Source organism: Pseudorca crassidens, chromosome 2, assembly GCF_039906515.1.
Source record: "Pseudorca crassidens isolate mPseCra1 chromosome 2, mPseCra1.hap1, whole genome shotgun sequence".
Taxonomy (NCBI): Eukaryota; Metazoa; Chordata; class Mammalia; order Artiodactyla; family Delphinidae; genus Pseudorca; species Pseudorca crassidens.
This window is the reverse complement of record NC_090297.1, coordinates 42,327,034-42,341,849: the sequence shown is the minus strand read 5'-3', so window position 1 is coordinate 42,341,849 and position 14,816 is coordinate 42,327,034. Positions and strand designations below refer to the sequence as shown.

The following is a 14,816-nucleotide window of genomic DNA, read 5'->3' as shown; positions in this document are numbered from 1 at the left end:
ACCCTCCTGGACCGGGGCACGAACCCGTGTCCCCTGCATCGGCAGGCGGACTCCCAACCACTGCGCCACCAGGGAAGCCCTCTTGTCCTTTTGATAACAGCCATTCTGATAGGTGTGAGGTGGTGTCTCATTGTGGTTTTGATTTGCATTTCCTGGATGATTAGTTATGTTTACCACCTTTTCAGGTGCTTGTTGGCCTTCTGTATGTCTCCTTTGAAAAATTCCTATTCAGGTCTTCTGCCCATTTTTTAATCAAACTGTTTGAGCTTTTTTGATATTGAGTTGCATGAGCTCTTTGCATATCAACCCCTTATGGAACGTATCTTTTGAAAATATCTTCTCCCGTTCATTAGGTTGCCTTTTCACTTTGTTGGTGGTTTCCTTTGATATGCAAAAGCTTTTTAGTTTGATGTAGTCCCACTTGTTTATTTTTGCTTTTGTTTCCCTTGCCTAAGGAGACATATCCAAAAAAAACTTTGCGAAGACTGATGTCAAAGAGTGTACCACCTATATTTTCTTCTAGGACTTTTATGGTTTCAGGTCTTACATTTAAGTCTTCAATTCATTTGAGTTCATTTTGTATATGGAATCAGCTAATTTTTGAAGCATCCTTAGTGTTTCCTTTAAATCTGTCTTGAAATGACCATAAGGTTAGCTTCATGGAAAGGATTAACCAGGTTCTTGGTCTAAGGCTACCAGGATCATTTGTCTAAGGCTAGAAAGGTACCAACATGATGTAAACTGTAAGGAGAGAAGGAGAAGATGCAGGCTTTTCCTGGCAGTGGGTAGCTAGAACTCAAATAATTCTTAGAAAATGACACAATGGCAGCTTTTCTTGTCTTTTTCTTTCCTCGTTGGTGAAGAAAGACATTCCCACTCTTGAAATTTCCTTATAACCCAGACAAGTTCATGGAAACCTTGATCTACGTTCATCCTAATCTTTGCTGACACCCCCACAGTATGTTACCTTAAGTTGTGGGTTAACTGCTATTCTGCCTACATTACCTGTCTATGATGATCCAGGTCTGCTTTATTACCAATTAAAATCATTGGAACTCATCATGATCCTTTACTCTGAGAGTCTGTCTTTGAAACTCACAGATTTCTTCAAAACTGCTTCTATGTATGTCTGAAAAGAGCAATAGGAAGCCCTCATCAGTTCTCAGGAACTGTTCTCTTATAGCTCCAAACTTCTTGTCCTATTGTATCCAGAACATCTAACTGGGCTGCTCTGTCATCTATCACACACACACAAAGCAGCTGGTTGGCTCACAATCTGTTACAAAAGACGACTGTATGAGTCGGATGGGGAGCGCCAACTTGCCCAAGCCACCCCACCATCCACCACCAACTGGTACTTCTGGCCAGAGCCGTTAGGTCAGTGCGCCACCACCACCAGGATGTTCAGAGTCCAGTCTGGCCACTGAGCTGCCACCTGACCTAGGTCTAGCTCTGGGGACATGTGGGGCCCGCAGGCGTCCAGGGTCTGGTGGCTTCGCAGCACTCTTGGGGCTGGCCGGTCAGGCCCAAGGGGTGGAGAAGCGGGATGAACTCAGGGGCCAGGAGCGTCAGGGGCCAGGGTCTCGCTCCTCTACACCTCTCTGTAGCACCTGCCCACAACTAATTTCAATATATGTGTGATGAACAGATAATAATATGGTTAACAATAATAACAACAACTGAATTCAGTACTAGATAAAATGTCAGTACAAAGGAAGAAGGAATTGACTGTGCCAGATGCAGTGAGTGGTTATTGAAGTATTCATAAAGGATACAGAGAGCTGTGCCTTTCTTTTTCCCATTGAGATATAATTGACATGTTACATTGTGTAATATTAAGGTGTACAACATGTTGACTTGATACACTTCTATATTGCAAAATGATTACCACCATGGCATTAGCTAATACCTCTGTCATCTCACATACTACCATTTCTTTTTTTTTAAAATTTGTTTATTTTTGGCTGCATTGGGTCTTTGTTGCTGCACACGGGTTTTCTCTTCTTGCGGGGAGCGGGGACTGCTCTTTGTTGTGGTGCGTGGGCTTCTCATTGCCATGGCTTTTCCTGTTGTGGAGCTTGGGCTCTAGGCGCGCAGGCTTCAGTAGTTGTGGCACTTGGACTTCAGTAGTTGTGGCTCGCAGGCTCTAGAGTGCAGGTTCAGTAGTTGTGGTGCACTGGCTTAGTTGGTCTGCGGCATGTGGGATCTTCCTGGACCAGGGATCAAACCCGTGTCCCCTGCATTGGCAGGCGGATTCTTAACCACTGCGTCACCAGGGGAGTCCCTACCATTTCTTTTTTATGGTGAGAATGTTGACAATCTCTCTTAGCAACTTTCAAGTATGTAATACAAATTATTAACTATAATCACCATGCTGTACATTAGATCCCCCAAACTTATTCTTCTTTTAACTGGAAGTTTTTACCCTCTGACCACAGAGAGCTATCTTTTTTTTTTTTTTTTTTTTTTGTGGTACGCGGGCCTCTCACTGTTGTGGCCTCTCCCATTGCGGAGCACAGGCTCCGGATGCGCAGGCTCAGCGGCCATGGCTCACGGGCCTATCCACTCTGCGGCATGTGGGATCTTCCCGCACCGGGGAACGAAACTGTGTCCCCTGCATCAGCAGGCGGACTCTCAACCACTGCGCCACCAGGGAAGCCCAAGAGCTATCTTTTAAAGGCTAAAGGAGTGGGGAGTAAAATAAGCATAGGTGCATGAAACAGCCTGATGAATTCCAGGACTGCTTAGCATGACAGGAACCTAGAGTTTAAGAATGGGATTAGTGTCAGGTGGAAGCAATTGAGGGGTTTTAAGTGAGGAGAGATAATGTTATACTTGCATTTATGAAATATCACTCTGGCTTTATAAGGAAGAAGATAGATTTGAGGAATGCAAAACCAGAGTTAGGAGGGACTTAACACTTTCAGCCATGAGGTAGTAACAGGGACTAGATTTACCTTTCCACTTAACTAGAAAACCAGACAAAATAAGTGAAACAATGTTTCAGACATTGGGCAACAGGCCTTGCAAGACTGTGAACCCTGAGAAATGGGAAATTAATGAAGCAAACCCCTTGATTTCCTCAACTTATTCCCTGGAGGAAGTTTCTACATTATAGTGGAGGGAAGGGAAATTCAGAGTCTGGTGGTCTTGCTGGGTTGAGGAGATAGATACTGGAGTTTTTGGAGGGGAAGGCAGCTATTATTAGCCAAGCAGAGTGCCAGAGAGGAGGGAACTGCACAAAGAAAGAGCTTTGGAGATCTGCAGAGCCTTCCCCCTGAGTCTTTTGATAAGCATTAATTTGTGATCGCAAATGAGGACACTATTTGATGCTGGGGAAAGTCTGTTAGAAAGCAGTAGGCCAAACAATTCCCACATTCACCTAGGGCTGGGAATATTTTGTGTGCAAAGCTGGAGTGGGGAGGCATCATAAAACACAAGGCATCAGATAGAGTTCTCAGAAGAGGAATGTCTTAGTTGTGGAGCTTTATTAGGACTAGAGCAAAGGCTCATCTGGATGCAACCTAACAAATCTTTTTTTTTTTGAGAAAATATCAATATTTGTTTACTCTGGGAATTCACATATGACTTTTTATTATAATTTTTATGGTATTTTTCTGTATTTTAAAACACAAAAACAAGCAAACCAGATGAGATTGTTTTTCCCAAAGAGCACAAGTTTGTTATCTTTTTTATTTTTTTAAATCTATAGGTTGCTGATGAAGATATTATCATGATATTCAATGAGCATCTAACAGTTTCTTGAAGCCATAGAATTTAATGGAACAGCTTTGGGAGATGTTTTGTTTAGTTTCCAGCTTTATTGAATTGAATATATTATATAATATATATATCATATATATGTAATATATATTATATATCATATTCAAATATAATAGAATATATTATAATTGAATAATTATTGAATATAATTATTGAGAACAATTTTAATAGAATAAAATTGCATGTATTTAACAAACAGCTTATGGAGCTCAATATCAAAAAAACAAGCACTCCCAACTAAAAAATGGGCGGAAGACCTAAATAGACATATCGCCAAAGAAGACATACAGATGGCCAACAAACACATGAAAAGATGCTCAACATCACCAATTATTAGAGAAATGAAAATCAAAACTACAATGAGGTATCACCTAACACCGGTCAGAATGGCCATTATCAAAAAATCTAGAAACAGTAAATGCTGGAAAGGGTGTGGTGAAAAGGGAACCCTCCTGCACTGTTGGTGGGAATGTAAATTGATACAACCACTATGGAGAACAGTATGGAGGTTCCTTAAAAATTTAAAAATAGAACTACCATATGAACCAGCAATCTCACTACTGTGCATATACCCTGAGAAAACCATAATTCTAAAAGAGAGACATGTACCACAATGTTCATTGCAGCACTATTACAATAGCCAGGACATGGAAGCAACTTAAATGTCCATCGACAGATGAATGGATAAAGTAGATGTGGCACATATATACAATGGAATATTACTCAGCCATAAAAAGAAACGAAACTGAGTTATTTGCAGGGAGATGGATGGACCTAGAGTCTGTCATACAGAGTGAAGTAAGTCAGAAAGAGAAAAACAAATACCATATGCTAACACATATATATGGAATCTAAAAAAAAAAAATGGTACTGATGAACCTAGTGGCAGGGCAGGAATAAAGACGTAGACATAGAGAATGGACTTGAGGACACAGGGTGGGGAGGGGGAAGGTGGGGTGAAGTGAGAGTAGCATCGACATATATACACTACCAAATGTAAAATAGCTCGTGGGAAGCAGCAGCATAGCACGGGGAGATCAGCTTGGTGCTTTGTGACCGCCTAGAGGGGTGGGATAGGGAGGGAGAGAGGGAGGCTCAAGAGGGAGGGGATATGGGGATATATGTATGCATATGGTTGATTCACTTCGTTGTGGAAACTAACATAGTATTGTGAAGCAATTATACTCCAATAAAGATCTATTGAAAACTGTATATATTTAAAGTGTATATGGTAGATTTGACATATAAATATTGATACATTGTGAAATATTTACCACAATTAATTTAATCAACATGTCCATCACCTTAATAGTTACCCTTTTTTGAGTGTGTATGGTGAGAAAGCTTAAGATCTACTCTCTTAGCAAATTTCAAGTATACAATGCAGTATTATTAACTACAGTCACCATGCTGTACATTAGATTTTTAGAGCTTATTCACCTTATAACTGAAAGTTTGTACCTTTTGACCAACATCTCACCATTTCCCCAATCCTTGGCAACTGCCATTCTACTCTCTCTTTCTATAAATGTGACTTTTTTTCTTTATAGAGTCCAAGTATAAGTGATACCACACAGTAATTGGATTTCTCTACCTGGCCTATTTCACTTAGCATAATGGCCTCCAGGTTCATCCATGTTGTGGCAAATGGCAAGATTTTATTATTTTTTGTAACTGAATAATATTCCATTATTGTGTGTGTGTATATATATATATATGTGTATATACACCATATTTTCTTTGTCCATTCATTCATTAATGAGTACTTAGGTTGTTTCCATATCTTGGCTATTGTAAATAATGCTGCAATGAACATGGAGGCACAGATAGCTCTTCAAGACATTTATTTTTGGATATATATCCAGAATTGGGATTGTTGGATCATGTGGTAGTTCTACTTTTAATTTTTTGAGGAAACTACATGCTGTTTTCCATAATGGCTGTAATAATTTACATTATTATTACTCCACCAATAGCACACGAGTTCTCTATTCTCCATATCTTCACCAACATTTGTTTTGTGTTGTTTTTTTGATAATAGCCCTTCTAATAGGAGTGAGGTGATATCTCACTGTGGTTTTGACTTGCATTTTCCTGATGATTAGTGATGCTGAGCATCTTTTCATGTACCATTGGCCATTTGTGTGTCTTCTTTGGAAAAATGCCTATTCAGGTCCTTTGCTAATTTTTAAATTCTGATTATTTGTTTTTTGCTATTGAGTTATATTAGTTCCTTATATATATTTAGATATTTATCTCTTATTAGATATATGGTTTGCAAATATTTTCTCCCATTCCACAGGTTGCCTTTTCATTTTGTTATTGGTTTCTTTTGCTGTGCAAAATCCTTTTCATTTGATGTAGTGTCACTTGTTTGCTTTTGCTTTTGTTGCCTGTGCTTTTGGTGCCAAATACAAAATACCATTGCCAAGACCAACATCAAGGAATTTTTTCCCTGTGTTTTCTTCTAGGAGTTTTGACAGTTTCCAGTCTTACATTAAGTCTTTAATCTGTGTGAGTGGTGTAAGATAGAGGTCTGGTTTCATTCTTTAGCATGTGAATATCCAGTTTTCCCAACAGTATTCATTAAAGAGACTATCCTTTCCCCATTTTATGTTCTTTGTGCCTTTGTCAATGATTAGTTGGTGGGCTCATTTGTGGCTTCTCTAATTCATTCCATTGTTCTAAGTGTCTGTTTTTATGCCAGTACCATAGTGTCTTGATTACTATATTTTATTGATTACTTGATTACTTGATTGATTGATTATTGATTACTTGATTACTATAGCTTTGTAATATAATTTGACATCAGGAAGTGATACCTCCACCTTTGTTCTTCTTTCTTAAGATTGCTTTAGCTATTTAGAGTCTTTTGTGGTTCCATATAAATTTTAGGGGTTTTTTTCTCTGTCTGTGAAAAATGCCATTGGAATTTTAATAAAGATTACATTGAATCTGTAGATCACTTTGGGGAGCATGGGTGTTTTATTGATATTAATTCTTCCAATCCATTTGTGTCTTGTTCAGTTTTTTTCATCAGCGTCTTACAGTTTTCAGTGTACAAGTCTTTCACCTCCTTGGTCACGTTTATTCCTAAGTATTTTATTGTCTTTAATGTGACTGTAAATGGAACTGCTTTCTTAATGTCTCTTTCAGATAGTTTATCGTTAGCATATCAAAATGCAAGTGATTTTTGTATGTTGATTTTGTATCCTGCAACTTTACTGAATCTTTTAATTAGTTCTAACAGTTTTTTTGGTAGTCTTTAGGGTTTTCTATATATAATATCATGTCATCTAAAAATAGAGACAATTTCACTCTTCCTTTCCCATTTGGATAACTTTATTTCTTTTTCTTGCCTCATTTCTCTGGCCAGGACTTCTAGACCTATGCTGAATAAAAGTGGTGAGAGTGGGCATCATTGTGTTATTCCTGATCTTACAGTAAAAGCTTTCAGCTTTTCACCATTGAGTATGATGTTAGCTGTGAGCTTGTAGTGTATGGTCTTTATTATGTTGAGGTACATTCCCTCAATACTCACTTTGGTGACAGTTTTTATCATGAATGGATGTTGAATTTTATCAGATGCTTCTTCTGCATCGATTGAGATGATCATATGATTTTTATCTTTAATTTTGTTAATGTGATGTATCACGTTTACTGATTTGTGGATATTGAATCATCTTTGCATCCCCAGAATAAATTCCACTTGATTATGGTTTCTGATTATTTTAATGTATTGTTGAATTTGGTTGGCTAATATTTTGCTGAGGATTTTTGCATCTATGTGCATCAGGGATGTTGGTCTGTAATTTTCTTTTCTTGCAATATCCTTGTCTGGCTTTGTTAACCGGGTGATGCTGGAGTATGGAAGTGTTCCATCTACTTTAAATTTTTTGGAAGAGTTTGAGAAGGATTGGCATTAATTTCTCTGTAAATATTTGGTACAATTTACCAGGTATACCAACTTGTCCTGGACTTTTCCTTTTTTGAGAGATTTTTGATTACTAATTTAATCTTCTTACTAGTTATAGGTCTATTCATACTTTCTATTTCTTCATGATTCAGTCTTTTCAAAAATTAAATAAAATTTTATTTTATTTAAAAATTTTTATTGAGGTATAGTTGATTTATAATATTATTAGTTTCAGGTGTACAACATAGTGATTCAAAATTTTTATCTGTTTGATATTGGCAGATTATATTTCTAGGAATTTATCTGTTTCTGTTAGGTTGTCCAATTTGTTGTCATATAATTGTTCATAATGGTCTTTTATGCTCCTTTGTGTTTCTGCAGTATCAGTTGTAATGTCTTCTCTTTCATTTCTGATTTTATTGATTTGAATCTTCTCTTTTTTCTTAGTCAAGAGGAAAATTTGTCAGTATTGTTTGTTTTTCTTTAAAACAGCTCAGTTTCATTGATTTTCTTCCCTACTATTTTTCTGGTCCATATATTGATACTTTTTCTGCTCTGATCTTTGTTATTTTCTTTCTTCTGCTATCTTTGGCCTTAGTTTGTTCTTTTTCTAGTTCCTTGAGGTGTAAAATTAGCTAAATAAACTAAAATATGTATTCCTCTGATGATGGATGGATAATTTCAAATGACGTCTTTGAATTCACAGATTGTTTTTCAGCTTGATTAAGTCTATTGTTGATGCTATCACATTTTTTATTTTATTCATTCTATTCTTCAGCTGCAGAATTTAAAAAATAATTTCTTTTTCTTTGCTAAACCTCTTATTTTGTTCACATACTGTTTTCCTGATTTCATTGAGTTGTGTGATCTCTTGTAGCTGAGTTTCCTTACAACAATTATTTTGAGGAACTTCCCTGGAGGTCCAGTTGTTAAGACTCCATTCTTCCACTTCAGGGGGCACAGGTTTGATCCCTGGTCAGGGAATTAAGATTCTACATGCCATGCAGCTTGGCCAAAAAACAAAAATAAACAAATTATTTTGAATTCTTTGCCAGGCAAGTTGTTGATCTCCATTTCTTTGGGGCTGGTTACTAGAAAATTATTGTGTTCCTTTGGTGGTATACTATTTCTTTGATTTTTTCATATTTCTTGAAGTCTTGCATTGTTTTCATCACATTTGAAGAAGTCAGCTCCTCCAATATTTACTGACTGGCTTCAGGAGAGAGATACCTTCATTTGTTAGTCCAGCAAGGAATTCTGAGGCTTTTACAGATCTTTTCTATGCATGTGCCCAGTCTACACTTCTCGCTCTCTCTTAGGGGAGAATTCTTAAGATTGCATGCCTTTTCTCAATCCTGCGAAGATAGGCTAGGTGCTGAAGGCCTCCTCTTTTCCCCCCTTGGGCAGTACCCTGAAATACTCAAGTTTATGAGCATTCTCCCAGTCCTACAGAGTTGGGATCACTTTCTGTGCTTGTTTGCTAGACATCTGCAAGGGCTAGCTCTCACTGTCCATAGGAGCTTATGCTGGGAACCAGCCATGGGGAGGTTGTGAATATAGGGGAGATGCACAGAGAGTTGAGGGTTCTCATGAGCCAGTTAAGATAAGGCATTCCCAGTGTCTCATGGTTGGCCTTTTAGATAGAATCCACAGATCAGTTGGTAGGAAGAAGCGTGAAGCTGTGTCCCTTTGATATATTCCAAGTACATCAAAGGGACACAACTGTGTCCCTGTGCTCCCCACCTCTCCCAATTGCACAGCCTCGCAGATCACCTCAGTAACCTGAGTTAGGCAAGAAGGAAGTGGACCTCTTGGGCAGCATCGAGCACAGCTGGGAGAGGCAGGCACTCACTCACATGCTCTCCCTTTCTCGTGCGGGAAAAATTACAGGCTGTGGGGGTCTTCCTGGCACCAAGTCCTGCCACCTTGAGGTCGAGGTGACATGGGCAAAGTGAAACTCTTTCTCTAACCCTCTTCAATATATTTATTTTCAGATTTTCTTTTCTTCGATGGTGTTTTGGAACTTCACTGGATTAATGGACTCTCGCAAAGTACCTTCATCTGTGGGTGATTGCTTAAATTGATGTGGAGCCCCAAATCTGCATATAAATGCCCCTGCAATCCAGGGCACAATATTTTTTAAAATTTATTTTTATTTATTTAAAATTTTTTCCAGTTTTATTGAGATGTAATTGACATATTAGTTTAAGGTGTACAGCATAATGATTTCATACATGTATGTATTGCAAGACGGTTGTCACAATAAGTAACATCCATCAGCACACAGTGTTGCATTTTTTTTTTTCTTATGATAGGAACTTTTAAGGTCTACTCTCTTAGCAACATTCAAATATATAATACAGTGTTGTTAACTAAAGTCACCATGTTGTACACTATATCCCAGAAATTATCTCATAAGTGGAAGTTTGTACCTTTTGACCAACTTCACCCATTTCCTCCACCCCTCATCCCTAGCCTCTGGCAACCACTCATCTGTCCTTTGTTTCTATGAGTTTTGCTTTTTGAAATTCCACATATAAGTGAGATCATACAGTATTTGCCTTTCTCTGACTTATTTCTCTTAGCGTGATGCTCTTGAGGTCCATCTATGTTGTCACAAACGGCAAGATGTCCACTATATAGTTCTATACACTATTCCACTGTGTATATATACCAAATTTTCCTTTTCCATTCATCTGTTGATGGACACTTGTTTCAGTGTCTTAGCTATTGTAAATAATGCTACAATGAATATAAGGATGCAAATGCCTCTTTGAGATAGTGTTTTCATTTCCTTTGGATATGTACCCAGAAGAATTCCTGGACCACATGGTAGTTCTACTTCTAATTTTTTGAGGAATCTCCATACTGTTTTCCATAATGGCTGCACCTATTTACATTCCCTCCAACAGTGCACAAGTGTTCCATTTTCTCCACATCCTTGCTAACACCTGTTATCTCTTGTTTTTTTGATGACAACCATTCTAAAAGGTGTGAGGTAACATCTCATTGTGGTTTTGATTTCAGTTTCTCTGATGATCAGTTATACTGAGGAACTATCCATGTGTCTGTTGGCCATTTGTATGTCTTCTTTGGGAAAATATTTGTTCTGGTCCTCTGCCACGGCTCACTCTTGAACTGTTACATAGGTGAAAATCCAAGTTATCCAGGGGCAAAACAAGAGCTGAAAGAGCCAAACAGACACTTCAGCTGTTGTCTACCACAGTGGAGACAGATTTAACCTATAAAGACTAACTTGATCTGAATAAGAGGAAAAGCTCTAGCTCAAAAAATAGGTCTAATTTGAATCACTACAATATAATTGAGTGGTGGCTGCTCAACCACATCCCAGATTTAAGCTTGTTCTCAGACCCAGAGCCCTTTGGATAAAAGATGGCCTTTGATGAAGGACCCTGCTGCTCTCCTAAAAATTGACACTGTAAATCTTCCTCCTAGGCTTCCCCCCCAGATATTTGCAACCATTTGCCAGTGTGATGGTGCATTAGGCTAAGGGAAATAACCAGATTTTAAAAATGGATTACTAGATAATTTTTGTGAACTGACACTAATTACTGGAGTTCTAAAATGTCACGGTAGTCCACTAGTCAAATAGGGGTTTATGGAGCTCAGGTCACTAATGTAGTGGTGGTTTGGGTCCATCTCAATGATGGACCAGTAAATTCCAAACCAAATCCATGGTTCTGTCTCCAGTTCCAGAAAGCATAATTGGAATAGACATACCTAACAAAATCTCCATATAGGTTCTCTAACCCATGGAATGAGAGCTATTATGGTAGCAAAAGCCAAGTGGAAGGCACTAGAAGTGCTTCCCCATACCAAAATAACAAACCAAAAGCAACAGCACATAGAGACATTGGAGAGATTAATGTTGAAGGATGCAGGGATGGTGATTCTTGCCACATCTTCTTTCAGCTTGCCTATTTGGCCTGTGCAGAAGACAGATAGATCCTAGAAAATGAAAGTGGATTGTTCCAAATGACTTATTCATGTAGTCCCTCTAATTACAGGTTCTGTTTGGGTGTTGTTTCATTGCAGCAAAAAATCAACACTTTGACCACAACATGCAGTTGACCACACGATGCAGTTTTGTTTCATCTGGAAGGATCAGCACTACACCTTCACTGTTCCACCCCAGGGTTATATTATTTTTCTAACCCCCTGTCATAATCTAGCCCAAATGGGTCTTGATCTTCTTCATTACACAAGAATGGACACCACAGGATATTTGTGGTACCATGCTGACTTGACATAGTGAGTGAGAATTAATAACTATCCTAGATAGTTTGATAAGATATATGCACGTCAGAGGGTGGAAATAAGTTCCACAAAATTCAAGGGCCTGTTGCCTCAGTAAATTCTAGGCATCCAGTGGTCTGGAGCATGTCCAGATGCTCCAAGATGAAAAACTAGTTGCTGCATCTGACTCCTCCAACCACTAAGAAAGAGGCACAATGGATATTGGAGGCAACATAAACCTCATTTGGGGGTGCTACTTTGACTCACTGAATAACTTGGAAGAGTTCCAATTCTGAGTAGTGCCCAGAAGAATAGAAGGCTCTACAGCAGGTACAGGTTACCAAGTTAGTTTTTCTGTCCCTTGGGCCATATGGTCCAGCAGATCCATATTATTTGAAGTTTCTGGCAGATAGGGATACTGTATGAAGACTTTAGCAGGCAAATATAGGTTGATCAGAGTTTATAGGATTCCAAACAAAGCTATGTTATCACCTGCCAATAATTATTCTCCTTTTGGAAACACCACCTAGCTTGCCAGTAGACTAGTAGAGACTTACCATGTGACCATGGCCACCAAGTTACCTTTGAGTTGAGCTGCTCACCATGAACTGGATGTTCTCTGATTCACTAATACGTAAAGTTAGGCATACAGATCTACACTAGATCAAAAATGGCATTAAAACATATAAAATTGAATTTGAGTGGATTCTGAAGGCACAAAGGAATTGTATGAGGAAATGGTTAATATACTTGTGGCTCTTACTGCTGCTGCATGGTCTTCTCTCTTTCAACATATATCTATGACTTGTCACCAGTTGACTGAGGAAGAAAATCCTTGCCCCTGGTTCACAGATAGTTCTGCATGGTATGCCAGCATCAGCTAAAAATTCACAGCTGGAGTACCATAGCCCTGCTCATGTATGGCTCTGATGGGCAGTAGTGAAAGACAGTCTCAGTAGGCATAACTGAGCAGTGACCTATCTGTATAGCCTGGAAGAACAAATGTTCAGACTGTATAGATTTTCACTGATTCATTGGCAGTGGCTAAGGATTTGGCTGGATGGTTGCAGACTTGTAAGGAGTACAAGGAGTCTAAGGAAGATATATGTAGGTAAATTACTCTGAATGGGCACAGAATGTGAAGATAAATTTGAGTCCCTTGTAAATGCTCCCCAAAGGGCAATATCAGAAAAAGACGTTAATAATCAAGTGGACAAGATGATCTGTTCCATGGATGTTAGTCAGCCTCTTCCAACAGTTACCCTTGACCTTGCCCAGTGGACTCATGAACAAACTTGCCATGTTGGAAGGGATGAAAGTTACTCATGGGCTTAGGAACATGGACTTCCACTCACTAAGGCTGACATGACTATAGCCACTTCTGAGAGCCCCATCTGCCAAAAGCAGAGACTAACACTGATTTCCCATTCCCTGGGGGGAGTATAAGTCAGCCACTTGGTAACAGGTGGATTACATCAGACCACTTCTACCAAGAGATAGACATCGCCTGTGTTCTCACTGGAATATACACTCACTTTGGATATGGATTTGCCTTTCTAGACCACCGTGCTTCTCCCATTACCACCATCCCTGGATTTCAGGGTACCACATTCACCATCATGGTATCTGAAAAGATTGTTTCTGACCAGAAAATAATTTTACTTAACATGAAATGAGGTATGTCAGTAGGGTCATGCTCATGGAATTAACTCTTCTTACCATTTTCCCCATTACCCAAAGCAAGAACTGATAGAATGGTGTGGAGGTTGGTGGGGGGCACTTTTTGAAGACCCAGTTTTAGTGGCAATAATTTTCATGGCCCAGACAGATAATATCCTCCAGGATGTGGTATATGTTCAGGTACTAAGATACGGTGCTGTTTGTCTCTTGGCTAGGATTCTCAGGTCCAAGAGAGAAAGGGTGAAAATGAGAGTGACTCTTCTATTACTCCTGGTAATCCAGTAGTGAATCCTTTACTTTCTGTCTCAGCTGTGACCATGTGACAAGTTACAAAAATGATGGTAGTAGTTACAGGCATTTCACTTCCTACTTTTCTTCCCCTATCTCATTCCCCTACTAGCACATGTGAATAGTGGCTAACCTTAGGGACTTTGTATCCTCCACTGGGGAGAGTGTTGGTGTATTGTTTATTATAGGAGGGATCTTGCATCATGGAATGTAAGAACATGATTGCTATTTTGTTATACAGAAGTTTTAAATATTGTTAAAGTGTAAATGAATGCCAAACTGATGAGTGGACTGAGGTGATTTGTACTCTGTTAACTCATTAAGCTCGAATTATGTTTCCCAGTATCCTTTCCCCTGTATGATTCCGGGCTAGAGTTGGCCAAGAGAGGAATATGTGCAACATTTGGAAGGCAGAATTTAAGCAGAAGCCATTTCTCTGTGAAGGTCATCATGCTTAGATGTGGTAACAGCAGAGAGGACAGTGGGTTCCAAATTGCCCTCACTCTCCTCTGTCGTGTTTCCAGTCCTTCTTCCCAATGTCCAGCTTTTCCTCCTAACTGCTGACCCTATTGACAAACAATGGCCCCAGGGCCCAGGGTCACCACCAGAGAGCAAAATACTGTCAAGGCAGTAGCTACTCAGAGGCACACCTTCCTGTAGATATTCTCACAAGCCTTTCCCCCACCCCTCTCCCCCCACTCCACAGTCTCACTGTGGCAGTTGGACAAGGTGGCTTCTCAGATTATCTGACTGGTGACTTCTCTGATTCTCTGACTTCTCTCCTAAACTTACTTCACTTCCCCAGCTTCTCCTACAACATGTAAGATATAATTCCTGTAATAAATTCCTTTTCTCATACATGATAGTGGTTCATTTTCCCCAATCAAAACTT

At 39.1% G+C, this 14,816-nt stretch overlaps 1 pseudogene; it reads right to left on the bottom strand.

Annotated features, from left to right (window-relative positions):
• Window positions 1-733: 733 nt before the first annotated feature.
• On the bottom strand, window positions 734-1,375 carry LOC137208829 (ras-related protein R-Ras2 pseudogene; annotated as a pseudogene).
• Between the last annotated feature and the right edge of the window lie 13,441 nt (window positions 1,376-14,816).